Raw genomic sequence first — 23,558 nt, 5'->3', positions numbered from 1 at the left:
GTAGTCCCAGCTACTCGGGCCGCTGAAGCAGGGTGATCACCTGAGCCCAGGAGGCAGAGATTGCAGTGAGCCAAGATCACACCATTGCACTCCAGCCTGGGCAACAGAGGTAGACTCTGTCTCAATAAATAAATAAGTTGCCATGGACATTCCTGCACAAGTCTTTCTATGGACATATACTTTTCTTTCTCTTAAATGAATACATAGAAGTGGAATGTCTAGATCATTTGATAGATGTGTATTTAACTATTTAAGGAAACTGCTAAACTGTTTTCTAAAGTGGTTGTACTATTTTATATTTTCTCCAGTAGTTTATGAGATTTCCTGTTTCTCCACATCCTTGCCAACACTTGGTGGGGTCCATCTTTTACATTTTAACCCTTTAAATAAGTGTATAGGGGGATGCTATTGCAGTTTAAATTTACATTTCCCTGATGACTAGAGATATTGAGCATTTTAAAATATACTTATTTGTCACCTGTATTTCTTGGGTTGTTTGTTCAAATATTTTACCCCTTTTTTGTTGTTGTGTCATTTGTTTTCCTATAATTGAGTTTTGGGAGTTCTTTATATATCCTGGATTCAAGTACATTCTTAGTCGTATGTTTTGTAAATATTTTCTTCCAGCCTCTGGCTTGTTTTTTTTCATACTCTTCACAGTGTTGTTCAGAGAGTAGAAATTTTAAATTGTGATGAAACCCAATTTATCAATTTATTTATTTATGAATTGTGCTTGAGGTGTCATATATACAAAATATTTACTTGAGCCAAAGTCTGTAGACTGTCTTTCTTTTAGGTTTTTCCTTTAGATCTGTGATCCATTGTGACTGACTTAATTTTTGCATATGGTGAAAAGTATAGATCAAAGATTCATTTTTTGTAAATATGAACATTGACTTGGCCCACCATGATTTGTCAGAAAAACTGTCTTTTGTCCACTCAATCCCCTTTATACCTTTGTTGAAAACCAATTGTCTATGCGTGGGCATTTATAGAGTTTTTAAAAATGTCAATAATTATATATTTAATTTCCAAGATCTCTAATTTTTAAATATCTGCTTCTTTTTTATTTTATTTTATTATTGGTTTTTTTGAGATGGAGTCTTGCTCTGTCACCCAGGCTGGAGTGCAACGGCGCGATCTCAGCTTACTGCAACCTCTGCCTCCCAGGTTCAAGCAATTCTCCTGCCTCAGCGTCCAGAGTAACTGGGATTACAGGCACCTGCCATCATGCCTGACTAATTTTTGTCTTTTTGTGGAGATGGGGTTTGACCATGTTGGCCAGACTGGTCTTGAATTCCTGACCTCAGGTGATTCGCCTGCCTCGGCGTCCCAGAATACTGGGATTACAGGCATGAGCCACTGCACCCTGCCAATATCTGCCTCTTATAGTCTTCATCTGAACATTACTTTTTCAAACTTTTCTACTTTTTAAAAACCATGTATATCAAAATTATACGTTTGTGTAGTATAAAGAATCAAATGATTCTCCAAAGCTTGTTATAGGAAAATAATAGCTGGATCCTGCCTCCCGTCTCACGTTCCTACTATTCACAAAAAAATTATTTTTTTTAGCTACTTCTTTCATTCAGTTTTTATATATCTGAATAGCATGCTGTATTGCTACTTCTCGATTCTCAGTTTAGGCATTATCTATTCAACTTCCTTCACGGAGGATGAGGGTTTGATTATCTTTTCTCTTCCTATGCCAAATACATAGGCACGCACTTTCTATTCTCAATATAATTTCTCAGCATAGTTTTATAGTTATTTATTGCTTTGGTTATTGTAATTTTTAAGAATACTATGAAGCAACCTATGACAAATATTCATGTTCCCTGAAGTAATACCTTTCTTTTGGGTGGGGAAGGGGCAGAGGGTGTCATTTGCTTGACTTTCTAGGAATAACATGACCGGCTTCAAACATTGCTAACTGAACATCTTCAGATGTTCAGACATATTAGGTACTCTATCAATTTCATCCTTGTGAAGAAATTTCTCTAAGCCTTTTACAGTTTCCCACATGGTCAGGTTCCTCCCTATTACTATTAAGAGAGATCATTCTAGGATCACTGCTACCATCGGTTTAGGCCTCCCTTTGACTCTGGATTTCCTGTTGCCAGAATCCTCCATCTGAGTTTACTCTTTCAGTTTGGTAGAATATAATTTCTAATAACTTCCAGAGAAAGGATTTGTGAGAGAAAAATTTACGAGTTCTTGCATGTCTAAAATACTCTTTAGTCTATTTTCACACTTGATTGATAACTTCTTTGGATATATATGTCCAGGTTGTAAATCTTCTTAATAATTTTGAAAAAATATTTCTCTACTGTCTTCTAGAGTCCATTGTTGCTTATGAAAACTCGGAGGGCATTCTAATTACTGAATTTTAATATTTGACTTGTTTTTTTCGCATCTGGAAGCTGTCAACCAAACTTCCTTGTTTTAGCACCATTCCCCTGCTTTTGTTTTTAGTGATAACTTCTGCATTGATTTGTGAATTTCTTGGAGAATCTGTGGTGTAAACTATGTTGGTATTGGCCTTCTCCAATGGTAGCTTAGGATTTAGTTTTCTCAGACTAGTAATTGTCTCTTGTCCAGTGTTTTTCTAGCTTCAAATATTTTGTGGTCTCCTCTCCTATTTGCCCCATTCTGATGGGTCTTTGCCTTAAAAAAGTTCTGTTCCTTTAATCAGATTTCAAAATGAACCAAAACAATCTGTGCTTAATTAGCTACATTTACTCAACATTATCCTACTTGAAAATTTAAAAAATCACATATTACATATATACAGTAAAGCATATACAGCACACTAATTTTGTCTTTACAGCTTGATGAATTTTTATATAACTCTGTCGAGATATGAGATATATATTGCTGTGTAATCACTGAGTAAAGTTAGATATAAAATATTTCAAATGTCCTAGACACGTTTTTTTGTCCTGCTTTCCTATCAAGACCAATTTTCCATAGTAACCTCTTTTCTGACTTCTATCATCATCAAATATTTTTTCTTATCCTTCTAATTAATATAAAAGCAATAACTGGGCACTCTTTACTTTCTGACTTATTTTGCTCAGCATAGGGTGTGAGAGATTTCTCAATATTGTTGCATGTATTAGTAATGCAGCAGTGGGCTGAAGCTGGCTCACACAGCTTGCAGTTGTGCACATTTCTTTTCAATGCTGCATTCTGTGACTTCATGTTCGTAACTTGAAAATGGCCATGGTGGGAGTATTTATACCACAAAAATCAGGAAATGCTACCAATCAGGACTTTTTCCCTTGCTGGAGAGGTAGTTGTTAAATGTTTACCACTGCAGTAGTTTATTCTTTTTTATTGCTGTGTGAGTATTCCCCACACAGCAATACACTATAAATTTTTACACTGTTATTTATTCACGATCTTTTTTATGTAGTTATTTGGAGTCTTTTGTTATCATGAATGGAACTGGTGTGATCATTCTTGTTCATGTTCTTATGTCTTTTTAAAGTAGATATGTATTTATTTCTCTTAAATATGTACTTAGAACTGTAATTGCTGGGCAATGACGTGGGTAGATATTTAGCTTTATGAGGTACTGCCAAATAGTTTTCCAAACAGGTTGTACCAATTTACACTTTCACCAGCAATCCTGTTGTTCCACATTCTTGTTAACACTTGATATTGCCAACTATTTCAATTTTAGCCATTCTTTTGGGTGTGTGATGATATCTGTGGTTTAAATTTGCTATCCCTGAGGAGTAATGATTTTGCATTCCTTCTCATTTATTTATTGGCCATTTGTATATCTTCTTTTATAATAATTCTGGGCATGTCTTTTATCCAACTTAAAAATTGTTTTTTAAAAATATATTCTGTATATATTCCTTTGCTGAATATTATGTTGCCAGCATCTTCTCCCACTCTGTGGCTTCTTTTTTGACTCTCTTAATATATCTTATGGTGATGAAGAGAAATTCTTAAGATTAATTAAATCCAATTTAACATTTTAAAATTTACATTTAGTACTTTTCACATTAGTCATGAAGATATTCTATACTTTTTCAAAACATTTTTTATGGTTTTACCATTTATATTTATGTGTATGATAAACTCAAATTAAATTTTTATGTATGGGATGATGTAGGCATCAAGATTCATTTTTTTCCATATAGAAACCCAATTGTTACAGCATCATTTACTAAAATGATCTTTTCTCCCCACAGAATTTTAGTAGCAACTTTTCTTTCAATCATTTGACAATGTAAGAATGCATCTAAATATGATACTCATCTGACAAAGGTTTAATATCCAGAATCTATAAAGAATTTTATAAAGAACAAATTAACCAACAGAAAACAAACAACCCCGTTAAAAGGTGGACAAAGGACATAAACAAACACTTCAAAAGAAGACATCCATGCAGCCAACAAGCATATGAAGAAATGTTCAACATCACTAATCATTAGAGAAATACAAATCAGAACCACAATGAGATACCATCTTACAGCAATCAGAATGACTATCATTAAAAAGTCAAAAAATAACAAATAGTGGTGAGACTCTGAGAAAAAGGGAATGCTTACACACTGCTGGTGGGGATGTAAATTATTTCAGTCATGGTGGAAAGCAGTCTGGTGATTTCTCAAAGAACTTAAAAAAGAACTATTCAATTCAGCAATTTCATTATTGGATATATACTAAAAGGAATATGAATTGTTCTGCCATAAAGACACATCTATGTGTATGTTCAATGTAGCACTATTCACAATAGCAAAGACATGAAATCAACCTAAATGCCCATCAATGGTAGACTGGATAAAGAAAATGTGGTACATATACGCCATGGAATACTATGCAACCATAAAAAGAATGAGATTATGCTTTTTGCAGCAGCATGGATGGAGCTGGAAGCCATTACTATAAACAAACTAACACAGGAACAGAAAACCAAATACCACATATTCTTAGTTATAAGTAGGAGCTAAACATTGAGTACACATGGACACAAAGAAGGAAACAATAGGCATCAAAGCCTACTTGAGGGTGGAGAGTGAGAGGAGGGTGAGGATTGCAAAACTACCTGTCAGGTATCATGCTTATCACCTGGGTGATGAAATCATCTGTACACAAAACCCCTGTGACATGCAATTTACCCATATAACAAACCTGCACATATACTGCTGAATCTAAAAGTTAAAAAAAAAAATACTATTTTTCTATTCCATTTGTCCAACATCACACTGTCTTAATTACTGTAGCTTTATAACAGGTCTTGCAAATTCACAGTATTATTCCTACAAATTTATTGTACTTCAAGATTTTGTTTTTCTTTTGAGACAGAGCCTCACTCTGTTACCAAGGTTGGAGTGCAGTGGTGCAATCTTGGCTCACTGCAACCTCCACCTCCTGGGTTTAGGTGATTCTCCTGTCTCAGCCTCCCAAGTAGCTGGAATTACAGATGTGCGCCACCACGCCCAGCTAATTTTTGAATTTTTAATAGAGACGGGGTTTCACTATGTTGGCCAGGCTGTTCTCAAACTCCTGACCTCAGGTGATCTGCCCACCTCGGACTCCCAAAGTGCTGGGATTATAGGCGTGAGCCACCATGCTTGGCCAAGATTGTCTTTTGAAGTCCTTATAATTTTCATATACATTTTAGATTTATGTTTTAATTAAAAAAATCTTTGCTGGGATTTGGTTTTGGATTTCATTGAATCTACAGATAAATTTTGAGATAATTGAAATCTTTTTTTTTTTTTTTTTTTTTTTTTCCTTCTGCCTTAGCCTCTCAACTAGCTGGGACTGCAGACATGCACCACCACACTCAGTAGAGATGGTGTCTCACTGTGTTACCCGGGCTGGTCTCAAACTTCTGGCCTCAAGTAATTCTTCCACCTTGGCCTCCCAAATGGCTGGGATTATAAGTGTGAACCACCACTGCTGGCAAGAAACCTTAGTAATCTTGAGTATGTGTTGTGTCTCTTGATTTATTTAGGTAATGTCTCTCCGATATTTTGTAGTTTTTGCTCATATGATTAGATTCATTTCTAATTATTTGATTTTCTTGATGAGATTGTAGTTTTTAAAAAAATTTTATTTTCCAATATTTTTAAAGTCATAGAAACACAATTTATTATTTTTTTAAAGACATAGGGTCTCACTCTGTTGCCTAGGCTGGAGTGCAGTGGTGCAATCTTGGCTCACTACAACCTCCACCTCCCATTTCAATCAATCCTCTGCCATCACAGCCTCCATAGTCGCTGGGGCTACAGGTGTGCACCACCATCTCTGGCTAATTTTTTGTATTTTTAGTAGTGATGGGGTTTCACCCTGTTGGGCAGGGTGGTCTCAAACTCCTGACCTCAGGTGATCTCCCTGCCTCATCCTCCCAAACAGAATTTGTTTTTGTGTGTCAATTTTGTTACTGATTATCCTCTAAATTCACTTTTATTAATTCCAACAGTTTGGAGATTATTTTGAATTTTCCATGTATATAGTCATGTTATTTGCAAATAAAGAAAATTTTTCCCCTTTTTTTCAATCCTTATACTTTTCCCCCCCCCCCTATTTCTTTCTTATTGCACTGACTAGGGCCTCCAGTACAATGTTCAGAACATGTGATAGTATACATTCTCACCCTTAAAATGTTATTGGTTGTCACAGCTGAAGGGATGGTGCTACTGGCACCTAGTAGGTACAGACCAGGGATGCTGCTAAACATCCTACATTGTATAGGCCATACTCCCACGACAAAGGATTATCTGACCCAAAATATCAATAATGCCAAGGTTGGGAAACCTGGATGTGAGGAAAAGCAGACAAATATAGATCCTATGGCATGGCTGCTCGTATTCTTAATGTTGGTTCTGAATCATTCAGAAAACATTAGCTTATGCTCAACACACTCTAAAGTGTAATGCATGCTAGAAAGATTTATGTAAAAATGTTTACAGATTTTCAATTGTTAAAGATGTTTCAATTGTCTTAAAGATGTTTCAATTGTCTTAAAAATCAACCCTTTGTGGAAGAGCTCATTTCCAAATAGTGCCAAAAGCGTGAAGTACTACAGAAAGCCAAGACCTCTTTGCAATTTTTATATTGTTCGATAACAATTTAAACAACATTTCTGGCTTTCTGGTTTTATATTTGCACAAAGACATTAAAAAAAAAAAGATTCTAAAACGAACTGTGGTTTGTACTTCAGGACCCCAATGAACTTTTTTTTGTTTTTTTTTTTTCTCTACAGAGACTTTACACAATAGGCAGCCCAGACCTCAACAGCATCTGGCCATCAGCTGGAAGTTCATTCTGAAAAGGCTCTTCCTGAAGTCCAATCATCTCTTTCGTCTTAAGAGTCAGGACACAGTCAGCTGGGGTATGGAAGAGCCAATTGAATTTGGTGTAATTGCAGCAGAGTTTAGGAATTTGCCTCATTGAGGGAGTGGTATGGGAAGAAAGGGTGGCATGGAAGAAGATTATGTGGGAGTTCAGGAAAGGATAAAATGTGCTGAAAATAAAATGAATAAGCAACAACATCTGGAAATTTATTGGAGAAAGGCCACAATTGAAAGTGCATGTGGGGAATAGGAAACAGGCCCCAGATTGCCATGGTTCTGAAAGATCAGAAGCCTAGAGAAAGTTGTATTAAAAAAATTTCTTTAAAAGACCCTGTGGCCTGGTGACAAGCATCAAGAAGCAAATGAACTTGGCTTGGTTTCCTGAACCAAGAAATCTCTATCTGTATTTTAGCATGCTCTCTGAGTCATGAACTATGTGTAGGAAGGAGGCCCAAAAGAGCCAAAAATTCCGGTGGTAAGGAAAGATGGAACTGTTGTGTCAAAATACAAAAAGGTGCAGAGTTGAGTGGAGATGGTTTCTGTAGCTGACAAGTCATTTGTTAGGCAGAAATAAGCAATTTTCATTGCCTCTTTAATCACTGCATTCATGTCTTCACATTCCACCCATCTCCTCAATGAAATACTTTCTTGATTCTTGGGTCATGACATCACCAAGCTGTTCAGATGACACTGGCTTGTGATGTGGCATAAGAGAACATCTTTCTCAGTTTATTCATAACACTGAATAATAACCACATTGGGACTGCTGGTCATAAATCATACTATCATCACACTCTCTAATCATTTGGAGCCAATCATCATTTTCCCTATCCATCTGCAGAATAAAGAGAGCCTAGCATTGTTCATTGGCCCCCAAGTGTCCTTATTTAATTCATGGAGAAATAAATGCATAATGCAGTCTTGAGATACAAAGTGAGCCTGTCATATCAAATCTACAGTGGTGATGAGGTGAAGACTACCAGAGCTGAAGACTGGTGTTTCTTGTGGAGATTCAAAATCAGATCAGAATGCCTTTCATTGTTCGTACTGTGGGAGGACTGTTTGTCAAGAACCTGGTTATGTTACTCAGGAGGCTCACAGATTTCTTTCTGTTATAGTTCTTCCTTGTTTTCAAAATTTCTTCCCCTTATTTATTTTGGGAGAGGCATCTAGGCCCACTCAGCGATGCTGAACCTTGAGTTTTAAAAAAGCACACTATTCTGTAGTCCATATTGTTCTAATCTGTAGAGAGGCGGATGGCAAATAAATCATCTGTTCACAGAGCATTTCGCCTCTAAAGACAAAAATGACAGAAAACACAGACATCCACTGTTATGGGTTGAATTGTATCTCACCCAAATTTATATGTTGAAATCTTAACGCTCAGTCCCTCAGAAGGTGACTGTATTTGGTTTCAGGGCCTTCAAAGAGGTAATTAAGTCAAAATAAGGTCATTAGACTGGTCTCTAATGCAAGCAGACTAGCATCCATGTCAGAAGAGATACAGAGGGAAGGCCATGTGAAGACACACGAAGAAGATGGCCATCTACATGCCAGGGAGAAAGGTCTCAGAAGAAATCAACGCTGCTTACACCTTGAACTCTGCCTTCCAGCCTTCACCATGAGATAACACATTTCTGTTGCTTCAGTCACCTAGTCTGTAGTACTTTGTTATGGCAGCCCTAGCATACTAGCAAGTCTACATATGCCTTGCTATATTTTTCTGGATAAATAAATATTTTCTCTAGATTTAAATGAACTATTAGAATACTTTTTTTAGTACCAAATATGTGTCCAGACAAATATACTTGTTCTTATGAAGAAAACAAAGAGACAATACCCAAAGCATTCCCTACAAATTTTCTTCACATGAAATGAACAGAAAACAGTATGAATTCACCAACCATTATGTTTATGTTATCTTAATTTGAGTTTCCACACAATCAGACCCTCAGACAGGTATTGCAATGTCCATAGGTTATTTGGGAGGTGATTCCAGGTAACTGAGGTAGGAGGGTGGAGGAGTGAAGCAGAAAACTTGAGCTAAAAAGTAGGCTGCCATTGTGGAGACCTGGGGCTCAATTGCACTGGTCCCCTCACTGGGATTACCTTCCCTGGGAGTGGGTCTAGAACATGCTTCAGGGTTGTCGCTCTTGAGGAGTTGAAGCAGTTGTAGTATTCAACAACTTCACGTCACCAGTTGAAAGCTGTACCTGTGGACTCCACCTCCCTGGTAAGCTGTCTATCTTGCTCCACAGCCAGAGAGAGTTCTCAAGTAGAAAATATAAACTCCTTGCATTAAATACTCATGCTTGCATCGAACAAGGAGGGTTGAGGGAAGGTACACAGGGCAATGAAGTACATTATACATATTCCACTGTATGCTAGTATCTCTCAGAGGAAGGTTCCTCATTCTTAGTCCATGCGATTCAGGTGGTACAGATTCACCCTGTGGCTCTAGCAGTAGGTCCATGACTCAGCCCACTAGTTGACCTGAGTTGGTCAATCAGGTTATTTCATTCCTACAGCCTGAGTATTTGGTTCACAAATCCCAAACCTGACCAATAGAGCACACCCTCCAGGACTTTTTGTGGGCCCTGTCTTTATGCTGGGATTTCTACCTGCAAAGCTAATGAAGGTGGAAGCTGGCAGTAGCTTCTCTTAGCCCCAGGAAAAGAGAGCTGACCTGAGTGTGAAGTACTACACAGGAAAGCTGAGCAAGAGATGGCACACTGGACAAGGATAATGCTCTAAAAATTTTTTTTGATAAATAATATTTGTATGCATTTGTGGGGTACATGTAATATTTTTACATGCACAGAATGAATGTATTATGATCAAGTCAGCACATTTAGGGTGTCCATCACGTTGAGAATTTATTATTTCTATGTGTTGGGAAAATTTCAAGTCCTCTCTTCTAGCTCTTTTGTTGTTAGCTATAGTCACCCCACTCTGCCTTCGAACATTAGAACTTATTCCTTCTTATCTAACTGTATGTTTGTATCCATTAACTAAACTTTCTTTACTCCCCTGAGCCAACCTTCCCAGCCTCTGGTATCTATCTTTCCACTGCCTACCTCCATAAGATCAACATTTTTAGCTTCCATATATGAGTGAGAATATACAATATTTGTATTTCTGTGCCTGGCTTATTTCACTTAACATAGTGACCTCCAGTTCCATCCATGTTGCTGCAAATGACAGGATCTCGTTCCTTTATATGACCACATAGTATACCATTGTGTATATGTACCACATTTCCTTTATGTTTATTCATTGTTGGACACCTAGGTTGATTCCATATATTTGCCACTGTGAATAGTACTGCAATAAACAAGAGAGTGCAGGTATCCCTTTGATATACTGATTTCCATTCCTTGGATAAATATGCAGTAATGGGATTGCTGAATCATATGGTAGTTCTATTTTTAGTTTTTTGAGAAATTTCTATGCTCTCTTCCATAATAGCTATACAAATTTACATTCCCTCCAACAGTGCATAAGGATTCCCTTTACTCAGCACCCTTGCCAGCATTTGTCATTTTTTGTCTTTTTGATAATCGCCATTCCCGCTGGGATGAGATGATATCTCATTGTGTTTTTTGTTTTGTTTTGTTTTGTTTTGTTTTTTTAATTCCTATAGCTTTAGGGGTATGAGTGGTTTTTGGTTTTGGTTACATGGATGAGTTTTATAGAGGTGAAGTCTGAAATTTTAGTGTACCTGTCACTGGAGTTATGTGCATTGTACTTAATGTGTAGTTTTTGTCCCTCACTCACTGTGGTTTTAACTTGAATTTCCTTGATGACTAGTGATGTTGAGAATTTTTTCATAGACCTTTTGGCCATTTCTATGTCTCCTTTTGGGAAATGTCTATTCATGTCCTTTGCCCACTTTTTAGTAGCATTTTATTTCTTTTGAGTTGTTTGAGTTCTTTGTATATTCTGGATATTAGTCCCTTGTCAGATGGATAGTTTGCAAACATTTTCTCCCATTCAACATGTTGTGTCTTCCATCTGTTGAGTGTTTCCAATGCTGTGCAGAAGCTTTTGAGTTTATTATAGTCCCATTTGTCTATTTTTTTTTATAATTGCCTGTGCTTTTACGGTCTTATTCATGATGTTGTTACCTACGCTGATGTCTTGAAGTGTTTTCCCTATGTTATTTTTTTAAGTAGTTTTATAATTTTGGGTCTAATGTTGGTCTTTAACCCATCTTGAATTGATTTTTGTATATGGGGAATTTTAGGGGTCCAGTTTAATTCTTCTGCATATGGATAGCCAGGTTTACCAGCACTATTTACTGAAGAAGGTGTCCTTTCCCCAATATATGTTCTTGGTATCATTGTCAAATATCAGTTGGCTGTGAATATCTGGATTTATTTCTGATTTCTCTATTTTGTTCCATTGTATCTATTTTTTGTATCTATGTTCTTTGTATCTATTTTTATGCCAGTACTATGCTGCTTTGGTTACTATAGCCTTGTACTATATTTTGAAATCAGGTAGTGTGATCCTCCTAGATTTGCTCTTTCAGGATTGCTTGGGCTACTTGGGCTCTCTTTTGGTTTCCCACAAATTTTAGAATTTTTTTTCTATTTTTGTGAAAAATGTCACTAGTATTTTGATATGGATTGCATTGAATCTGTAGATTCCTTTGTGTATCATGGTCAGTTTAACAATATTAATTTCTTCTGATTCATGAATATAGGGTATCTTTCCATTTGTGTTCTCTTCAATTTCTTTCATCTATGTTTGGTAGTTTTCCTTGTGGTGGTCTTCTTTCACCTCCTTGGTTATATTTACTTCTAGATATTTTAATTTTTTTTGTGTTATTGTAAATGAGATTGCCTTTTTTATTTCTTTTTCAGCTAGTTCATTATTAGTGGAAAGAAATACTACTGAATTTTTATATGTTGATTTTGTATTCTTTGACCTTACTGAATTTATTTATCCATTCTAAGCATTTTCTGGTGGAGGTTTTCAATCTTTTTAAACATGAAATATGTCATCTGCAAAAAGGGACAATTTGATTTTTCTTTTCCAATTTAGATGTCTTTTGTTTCTTTCTCTTACCTGATTGCTCTGATTAAGAATTCTGGTACTATTTTCAATAGGAATAGTGAAAGTGGACATCCTTGTCTTGTTCTAGTTCTTAGAGGAAAGGTTTTCAGCTTTTCTCCATTCAGTGTGGTGTTAGTTGTGGGTTTGTCATACATGGCTTTTATTGTATTGGGGTATGTTCTTTTCATGCGTAGTTTCTTGAGATTTTTATCATGAAGAAATGTTAAATTTTTATCAAATGTCTTTTCTGCATCTATTGAGATGATTATATAAATTTTGTCCTTTATTCTGTTGATGTGATGTCTCTCATTTACTGATTTACATATATTAAGCCATCCTTGCATCCGTGGGATAAATCTTACTTGATTCAGTTTGCTAATATTTTGATGAGGATTTTTGTGTCTATGTTAATCAAGAAGCTTTTGTGTGTGTGTGTGTGTGTTTTCTCTGGTTTTGTTATCAGAGTAATGCTGGCCTTGTAGAACGTACTAGGAAGAATTCTCTCTTCTTCAATTTTTTGGAATAGCTTGAGGAGAATTGGTATTAGTTCTTCTTTAAAAGTTCTGCAGAATTCAGCAATAAAGCCATTCAGTTCTGGGCTTTTCTTGTCGGGAGACTTTTTATTATTGATTCAAACTCATTACTCCTTAATAGTCTGTTCAGGTTTTTTTTTTTTTTTTTTTTCCTGTTTTATTGTTGGTAGATTGTATGTGTCCACAAATACATTGATTTCCTCTAGGTTTTCAGTTTGTTAGTGTGTAGTTGTTTATAATAATCTGTATTGCTATGGTATCAGTTGTATGTCTCCTTTTTTATTTCTGATTTTGTTCATTTGGGTCTTTTCTCCCTTGGCTAGTTTAGCTAGTAGTTTATCAATTTTGCTTATTTTTTCAAAAAACAAACTTAATTTCATTGATCCTTTGTATTGAGTTTTTAGTTTCTGTTTTGCTTAGTTTTTCTCTGATCTTTATTATTTCTTTCCTTTTATTAATTTTGGGTTTGGTTTGTGCTTGCTTTTCTAATTCTTTGAGGTGACTCATTAGATTGTTTATTTGAAAACTTTTTACTTTTCTGATGTAGGCAAGTATTGCTATACACCTCTTTTTTTTTTTTTTTTTTTTTAAATTCTCGCTCTGTCACCAGGCTGGAGTTCAGTGGTGCGATCTCAGCTCGCTGCAACCTCCACCTCCTGGGTTCAAGCGATTCTCCTGCCTCAGCCTCCCGAGTAGTTGGGACTACTGGTGTGCACCACCATGCCCAGCTAATTTTTGTATTTTTAGTAGAGATGAGGTTTCACCATGTGGGCCAGGATGGTCTCAATCTCTTGACATTGTGAGCCACCCGCCTCAGCCTCCCAAACTGCTGGAATTACAGGTGTGAGCCACCGTGCCAGCCACATCTGTCTCTTAGCACTGCTTTTGCTATTGCTCACAGATTTTCGTATGTTGTGTTTTTATTTTCAATTGTTTCAAGACATTTTTTACTTCTTTTCTAATTTCTTCATTGCTCAATGGTTGTTCAAGAGTATGTTGTTTAATTTCTATGTATTTGTATAGTTTCCAAAGTTCCTCTTGTTATTGACTCTTAGTTTTATTGCACTGTGGTCTGAAAACATGCTTGATATGATTTCAGTTTTAAAAATTTGTTGAGACGTATTTTGTGGTCTGACATATATGTTCCACATCTGATGAATATAATATATATGTTGTAGCTGCTGGATAGAATGTTCTGTAAATGTCTGTTAGGTCCATTTGATCTAAAGTGCAGTTTAAATGAAATATTTCTTTGTGACATGGAATCAACCTAAAAGCCCATGAATGATAGACTGGATAAACTGTGGTACATATACACCATGGAATACTATGCAGCCATAAAAAATAATGAGATCATGTCCTTTGCAAAAACATGGATGGAGCTGGAGGCCATTATCCTAAGCAAACTGATACAGAAACAGAAAACCATACATACTACATGATCTCACTTTTAATTGGGAGCTAAATGATGACAACACATGAACACATAGAAGGGAATGACACACACTGGGTTCTATTAGAGGGTGGAAGGTAGGACGAGAGAGAGGACCAGGAAAAATAACTAATGGGTACTAGGCTTAATACCTGGATGATAAAATTATCTGTACCACAAGCCCCCATGATACAAGTTTACCTATATAAAAAACCTGCACATGTACCCCTGGACTTGAAAGTTAAATAAATTACAAAAAGTAAGTAAATGTTTTTTGTTAATTCTCTGTCTAGATAATCTGTATAAAGCTGAGAGTGGGGTGTTGAAGTTTCCAACTATTATAGTTTTGGAGCCTATCTCTCCATTTAGATCTAATAATATTTCCTTTATATATCTGGGTGCTTGGGCGTTGGGTGCATATATATTTTAAATTGTTATATCCTTTTGCTTAATGGATTCCTTTATCATTATATAATGACTTTGTCTGTTTTTACTGTTTTTGACTTAAAGTCTGCTTTATCTGATATAGGCATAACTACTCCTGCTCACTTTGGGTTTTTGTTTTGTGGAATATCTTTTTCCATCCCTTTATGTTCCATTTATATGTCTTTACATGTGAGATGAGATTCTTAGAGGCAGCATCTAGTTGGGTTATTTAAAAAAATCTATTCAGCCAGTGTCTATCTTTTTTGTTGCTGTTGTTCATTCCAACTTTTAAAAAAATTATTATACTTTAAGTTCTGGAATACATGTGCACAACGTGCAGGTTTGTTACATAGGTATGCATGTGCCATGGTGGTTTGCTGCACCCATCAACCCATCACCTACATTAGGCATTTCTCCTAATGCTATCCGTCCCCTTTTGCCCCACCCACCAGCAGGCCCAGGTGTGTGATTATCCCCTCTCTGTGTCCATAAGTTCTCATTGTTCAAATCCCACTTATAAGTGAGAACATGCAGTGTTTGGTTTTCTGTTCCTGTGTTAGCTTGCTGAGAATGATGGTTTCCACCTTCATCCATGTCCCTGCAAAGGACATGAACTCATCCTTTTTTATGGCTGTGTAGTATTCCATGGTGTATATGTGCCACAATTTCTTAATCCAGTCTGTCATTGATGGACATTTGGGTTGGTTCCAAGTCTTTGCTATTGTGAATAGTGCTGCAATAAACATATGTGTGCATGTGTCTTTATAGCAGCATGATTTGTAATCCTTTGGATATATACCCAGTAATGGGATGGCTGGGTCAAATGTATTTCTGGTTTTAGACCCTTGAGGAATTGCCACATTGTCTTCCACAATGGTTGAACTAATTTACTCTCCCACCAACAGTGTAAAAGCATTCCTGTTTCTCCACATCTTCTCCAGCATCTGTTGTTTCCTGACTTTTTAATGATCACCATTCTAACTGGCATGAGATGGTATCTCACTGTGGTTTTGATTTGCATTTCTCTAATGACCAGTGATGAAGAGCATTTTTTCATGTGTCTGTTGGCTGCATAAATGTCTTCTTTTGAGAAGTGTCTGTTCATATCCTTTGCCCAGTTTTTAATGGAGTTATTTGTTTTTATCTTGTAAGTTTGTTTAAGTTCTTCCTAGATTCTGGATATTAGCCCTTTGTCAGATGGCTACAATGTAAAAATTTTCTCCCATTCTGTAGGTTGCCTGTTCACTCTGATGATAGTTTCTTTTGCTGTGCAGAAGCTCTTTGGTTTAATTAGATCCCATTTGTCAATTTTGGCTTTTATTGCCATTGCTTTTCGTGTTTTAGTCATGAAGTCTTTGCCCATGCCTATGTCCTGAATGGTATTGCCTAGGTTTTCTTCTAGGGTTTTTATGGTGTTAGGTCCTAAAGTTTAAGTCTTTAATCCATCTTGAGTTAATTTTGGTATACTGTGTAAGGAAGAGATCTAGTTTCAGTTTTCTTCATATGGCTAGTGAGTTTTCCCAACACTATTTATTAAATAGGGAATCCTTTCCCCATTGCTTATTTTTGTCAGGTTTGTCAAAGATCAGATGGTTGTAGATGTGTGACATTATTTCTGAGGCTTCTGTTCTGTTCCATTGGTCTATATATCTGTTTTGGTACTACAGCCTTGTAGTATAGTTTGAAGTCAGGTAGCATGATGCCTCTAGCTTTGTTTTTTGCTTAGGATCGTCTTGGCTACAAGGGCTCTTTTTTGGTTCCATGTGAAATTTAAAGTAGTTTTTTTCTAATTCTGTGAAGAAAGTAAATGGTAGCTTGATGGGGGTAGCATTGCATTTATAAATTACTCTACGCAATATGGTAGAGGGGTCACGTACCCACTTGAGGAGGCAGTCTGTTTCTTAGCAGAGCTCGAGCGCAGTGCTGGGAGATCTTCTGCTCTCTTCAGAACTGGCAGGCAGGAACATTTAGGTCTGCTGAAGCTGCGCCCACAGCTGCCCCTTCCCCCAGGTGTTCCGTCCCAGGGAGATGAGAGTTCTATCTATAAGCCCCTGACTGGGGCCACTTCCTTTCTTTCAGAGATGCCCTGCCCAGACAGGAGGAATCTTGAGGGGCAGTCTGACTACAGCAGCTTTGTGGTGCTGCGGTGGGCTCCAACCAGTCCGAGTTTACACTGTGAGAGGAAAACTGCATACTCAAGCCTCAGTAATGGTGGCTGCCCCTCCCCACACCAAGCTCTAGCATCTCAGTTTGACTTCAGACTGTTGTGCTGGCAGTGAGAATTTCTTTTCTTTTCTCTTTTTTTAAATACAGTTTATGTTCTAGGGTACATGTGCACAATGTGCAGGTTTGTTACATATGTATACATGTGCCATGTTGGTGTGCTGCACCCATTAACTTGTCATTTACATTAGGTATATCTCCTAATGCTATCCCTGCCACCTCCCCCCACCCCACGAGAGGCCCCAGTGTGTGTGATGTTCCCCTTCCTGTGTCCAAGTGATCTCATTGTTCAATTGCCACCTATGAGTGAGAACATGCGGTGTTTGGTTTTCTGTCCTTGTGATAGTTTGCTGAGAATGATGGTTTCCAGCTGCATCCATGTCCCAACAAAGGACACGAACTCATCCTTTTTTATGGCGGCATAGTATTCCATGGTGTATATGTGCCACAATTTCTTAATCCAGTCTGTCATTGGTGGACATTTAGGTTGGTTCCAAGTCTTTGCTATTGTGAATAGTGCCGTAATAAACACACATGGGCATGTGTCTTTATAGCAGCATGATTTATAATCCTTTGGGTATATACCCAGTAATGGGATGGCTGGATCAGATGGTATTTCTAGTTCTAGATCCTTGAGGACTCGCCACTGTGTCATCCACAATGATTGAACTAGTTTACACTCCCACCAACAGTGTAAAAGTGTTCCTATTTCTCCATATCCTCTCCAGCACATGTTGTTTTCTGACTTTTTAATGATCACCATTCTAACTGGTGTGAGATGGTATCTCATTGTGGTTTTGATTTGCATTTGTCTGATGGCTGCTGATGATGAGCATTTTATCATGTGTCTGTTGGCTGCATAAATGTCTTCTTTTGAGAAGTGTCTGTTCATATCCTTTTCCCACTTTTTGATGGGATTTTTTTTTTTCTTGTAAATTTGAGTTCTTTGTAGGTTCTGGATATTAGCCTTTTGTCAGATGAGTAGATAGCAAAAATTTTCTCCCATTCTGTAGGTTGCCTGTTCCCTCTGATGGTAGTTTGTTTTGCTGTGCAGAAGCTCTTTAGTTTAGTTAGATCCCATTTGTCAATTTTGGCTTTTGTTGCCATTGCTTTTGGTGTTTTAGACATGAAGTCCTTGCCCATGCCTATGTCCTGAATGGTATTGCCTTGGTTTTCTTCTAGGCAGTGAGAATTTCAAGCCAGTGGATCTTAGCTTTCTGGGCTCCGTGGTAGTGGGATCCACTGAGCTAGACTACTTGTCTCCCTGGCTTCTGTCCCCTTTCCAGGGGAAGGAATGGTTCTGTCTTGCTTGTGTTCCTGGCACCACTGGGGTAGAAAAAAAATTCCTGCAGCTAGCTCAGTGTCTGACCAAATGGCCACCCAGTTTTGTGCTTGAAATCCAGGGCACTGCTGGTGTAGTCACCCAAGGGAATCTCCTGGGCTGTGTGTTGCAAAGACTGTGGGAAAGGCATAGTATCTAGGCTGTAATGCACCATTCCTCACAGCACAGTCCCACAAGGCTTCCGTTCACTATGAGAGGGAGTTCCCCAATCCCTTGCACTTCCCGGGTGAGGCGACGCCCCACCCTTCTTTGGCTCGCCCTCTGTGGACTGTGCCCACTGTCTAACCAGTCCCAGTGAGATGAGCCAGGTACCTCAGTTGGAAATGCAGAAATCACCTGCCTTCTGCCTTGATCTCTCTGGGAGCTGCAGACCAGAGTTGTTCCTATTCGGCTATCTTGCCAGCCACCCCATTGTATATCTTTTAAGTAGAATATTTCATCTATTTGCATTCAAGGTTATTATTGACATGTGAGGGAATTCTTATTCCTGTCATTTTGTCATTTTGGTAATTGCTTTCTGGTTGTTTTGTATATCCTTTGTTATTTCTTTCTTATTGTCACTATAGTTTTGTGTTTTTCTGTAGTATTAACATTTGAGTTCTTTCTCCTCCTCATTTGTATGTTTGTTTTACCAGTAAGTTTTATACTTTTGTGTGCTTTTGTAATGATAGATATTGTTTTTTCCCTTCCAAGGGTATGCTTTTCTTAGGCATTTCTTGTGCAACTGGTCTAGTGGTGATAAATTCCCTCAGTTTTTGCGTGTCTGGGAAATACTTTATTTATCCTTCATTTATAAAGGATAATTATGCTGGGTATAACATTTTTGGCTAGCAGATTTATTTCTTTTAGTATTTTGAATATTTCATCCCATTCTCTTCTGGCCTGTAAGATTTCTGCTGAGAAATCTGTTATTCTGATGAGGGGCTCCCTTATATGTGACTAGATCTTAGTCACTTTAGTGCTGTTAGTTACTGAATGTCTAGTCACATTTATGGGAATCCTCATCTTGCTGTTCTTAGAATTCTTTCCTTGTCTTTGACTCTTGATAGTTTTCATGTAATGTACTATGGAGAGACCTTTTTAGATTGTATCTACTTGGGAATCTGAGTTTTCTGTATTTAGAAGTCTAAATCTCTTGCTAGACTTGTGACATTCTTAGCTATCATTTTGTTACATAGATTTTCTATGCCTTTGGGCTTTTCTTCAGCTTCTGGAATACCCATAATTAAAAATTTGGGTTTCTTTCTGGTGTCTCATTTGTCACATAAATGTTCTTCATTTTTTTCTATTTTTCTGAGTTATTTCAGAAGACTTGTCTTCAAGTTCTGAAATTCGTTTTTTCATTTGATCTAGTCTATTATCGATTACATTCTTCAGTTTCAGGATTTGTTTGGTTCTCTTTAAATGATGTCTTTGTTGAATTTCTCACTCGTATCTGAAAGCATTTTTTTTTTTCTGATTTTGTTGTACATTGTTGTAATGTTTGTCTGTGTTCTCTTGTATCTCATGGAGCTCCTTTGATATTATCACTTCAAATTCTTTTTCAGGCATTTCATGCATTTTGGTTTCCTTAGAATCTGTTGCTGGAGAATTATTGTGTTCTTTTGGAGGTTTTATATTCCCTTACTTTTTCGTATTTCTTGTGTTTTTACATTAATATCTGTAATGTTCATGCTTCTTGTTTCTGTAATGTTTATGTTTTATGTTTCTTTACATTGATATCTGACTGCTCCTGTCATGTAATGGCTACTTCTTCCATTTTTCTGGATTAACTTTTACATGGGAAATCTTTTTCCTGAAAATGCATCTACAGTGTTGGTTGGGTAGGCCGCTTAACTTTGATTCTGGGTGTGTGCAGCAGTGTCATCTTTGTATAATTTCTTTGGCCCTAAATGGCCTTAGTGGTGTCTGTTATTTCTTCAGAGGCTTAGGCTGCAGTTGTTAGTGGAGGCTGTGGTGAGGCTTTATTGGGATGAGGACAACAGATGGGCCTCTCTCCAGAACCCAGTGGTGGCAGCAGTGGGCTGAGCATGGGTGTCCTTGGGGGCCTGGATGACATTTGTGGGCACTGGTGTTAGGAAGTCCAGGTATACTGATTCCTGGGCCTCCAGGCTCTCTCTCAGGTGCTGGCAGTGCCAGTGATGGACTGGGAAAATGGATGAATGCTTGGGCCTCTGGGTAGCATGTATGGTGTGGGAGATGGCAGTACAGATGGTAGAACAACCCTTGGGCTCCCAGGTGGAACATGCTGGTTTTAGTGCTGGCTGAAATGGGCTGAGCAGGTCAATCCAGGCCCCAGTGGACTGCTGGCACTGGTGGTAGTGGCAGGCGGGTGGGCCCATCCTCAAGCCCCAAGGAGAAATGCATGGATAACAACAATGGTGGATGAGGTGGGATGATCCCAGGCTCTCAAAGGGTGTTTTTGAGTACTTGGGAAGCAGTTCCAGCCTGGGTGGGCCTGGGGGAGAACCTGTCCTCAGAATGCATGTCAGTGTAGAGCAGCCCTGCTGCTGGTGGGGTGAGGTTGCAGTCATTGGCAATCGACCCAGGCAGGCAGCTTTTAAACTCTAGGGAGTATATGTTATCTTCCCTTTGTTTTAGGAACAGCCTCCCAGTGGGTTAAATTGCCTGTTCTCTGAGGTGTAGGACACTGTGTGGCCTTCAGTGCTGGGGATCCTGCTCCACTGCTGGGTCCAACATTACCTCCTTTTCCTAGCCCCTAGTAACCACTATTCTACTTTCTGTCTGTATGAATTTTAGTATTCTATCTACCTCATATAAGTGACATCATACAATATTTATTCTTTTCATATGTGTTATTTCACTTAGCATTATGTTTCCAAGGCTCATCTAATACATGTAGCATATATTAGAATGCCATTCTTTTGGCTGAATAACATTTCATTAGACACACACACATAAAACATTATATAAAACATTTTGTTTATCCATTTATCTGAGGGACAGTTGAGTTGTTTCCACCTTTTGGCTATTGGGAATAATGCTACTATGAACATGAGTGGACAATAATATGATGTACATTGTACATTGATGTACAATAATGTGTACAATACTAATTCTTAATCTAAGTAGCAGAAATATCACATCTGAAGAAGCTCGTATCGGTTCTGAGGCTTCACGTAACAGTAAAGGGCTCTAGGCCTTGTGGATAGGGCTTGGCTTTTACAGCTTCATCCTTTGCTCAGAATGTGCTCTCTCACTCTCCCTTATTCCTGACCACAGCCTTACCCTCTTCAATGTGAACTGTAGAATCAATCTTGGAGCTAAATGGTTGTGTGGGATTTCTGCCTCTGACATGTAGTAGTTGTTTGACCTTTGATTAGTTGTTTAACAAACATAATTATATATGTTAATAATTATGATGCCAACTAATATGATAAATATCAATGAGTCTACTCTGTGAGAATAGAGCATTTAGAGAAAGGTACATGTATTCAAACTGGGTGTTATTATATTAACACTATATATAGTGTTTTTATTAGGGTTCGTTCTTTGCAAGTGTCAAAATTCACCTTTGACTAATGTAAAGGAAACATTGAGCCCCAACACCGTGAACATTTGAGTACCTGTTTTTGTGTAAACATTATGTTTTCAATTCTCATGGGCAGATACCTGCAGTTGAATTGCTGGATTGCATGTCAACTCTGTTTAACGTTTTAAGGAAGTGCCAAACTGTCTTCTACAAGGATGCATCATTTTACACTTTCATCAGGAATGTATAAAGGTTTTAAAACTCTACATCCTCAGCAACACACTTGTTATTATTTGTTTTCTTGGTTATAGCCATCCTAGTGGGTGTAAAGTGGTATCTTATTGTAAGTTTTATTTGCCTTTCCCTAATGACCAGTGATGTTGAGCATAGTTTCATGTGCTTATTGATGATTTATATATTTTCTTCGGGGAAAATTTATTTAAATACTTTGCTGATTTGAAAAATGGGGGTGTCTTTTTAATGTTTAGTCAAAAGAATTCTTTAAGTATAAATCAGACCTATATTGGACACATGATTTGCACGTATTTTATTCCATTCTGTATGTTTTCTTTTTTTTTTTTATTGTACTTTAAGTTCTAGGGTACATGTGCATAACGTGCAGGTTTCTTACATATGTATACTTGTGCCATGTTAGTGTGCTGCACCCATCAACTCGTCAGCATGCATCAACGCGTCATTTACATCAGGTATAACTCCCAATGCAATCCCTCCCCCCTCCCCCCTCCCCATGATAGGCCCCAGTGTGTGATGTTCCCCTTCCCGAGTCCAAGTGATCTCATTGTTCAGTTGCCACCTATGAGTGAGAACATGCGGTGTTTGGTTTTCTGTTCTTGCGATAGTTTGCTGAGAATGATGGTTTCCAGCTGCATCCATGTCCCTACAAAGGACACAAACTCATCCTTTTTTATGGCTGCATAGTATTCCATGGTGTATATGTGCCACATTTTCTTAATCCATTCTGTCTCTGATGGACATTTGGGTTGATTCCAAGTCTTTGCTATTGTGAATAGTGCCACAATAAACATACGTGTGCATGTGTCTTTATAGCACCATGATTTATAATCCTTTGGGTATATACCCAGTAATGGGATGGCTGGGTCATATGGTACTTCTAGTTCTAGATCCTTGAGGAATCGCCATACTGTTTTCCATAATGGTTGAACTAGTTTACAATCCCACCAACAGTGTAAAAGTGTTTCTATTTCTCCACATCCTCTCCAGCACCTGTTGTTTCCTGACTTTTTAATGATCGCCATTCTAACTGGTGTGAGATGGTATCTCATTGTGGTTTTGATTTGCATTTGTCTGATGGCTGGTGATGATGAGCATTTTTTCATGTGCCTGTTGGCTGTATGAATGTCCTCTTTTGAGAAATGTCTATTCATATTCTTTGCCCACTTTTTGATGGGGTTGTTTGTTTTTTTCTTATAAATTTGTTTGAGTTCTTTGTAGGTTCTGGATATTAGCCCTTTGTCAGATGAGTAGATTGCAAAAATTTTCTCCCATTCTGTAGGTTGCCTGTTCACTCTGATGGTAGTTTCTTTTGCTGTGCAGAAGCTCTTTAGTTTAATTAGATCCCATTTGTCAATTTTGGCTTTTGTTGCCATTGCTTTTAGTGTTTTAGACATGAAGTCCTTGCCCATGCCTATGTCCTGAATGGTATTACCTAGGTTTTCTTTTTTTTTTTTTTTTTTTTTTTTTCTAA

Source organism: Theropithecus gelada, chromosome 5 (assembly GCF_003255815.1).
Source record: "Theropithecus gelada isolate Dixy chromosome 5, Tgel_1.0, whole genome shotgun sequence".
Taxonomy (NCBI): domain Eukaryota; kingdom Metazoa; phylum Chordata; class Mammalia; order Primates; family Cercopithecidae; genus Theropithecus; species Theropithecus gelada.
This window is presented reverse-complemented; position numbering follows the sequence as displayed.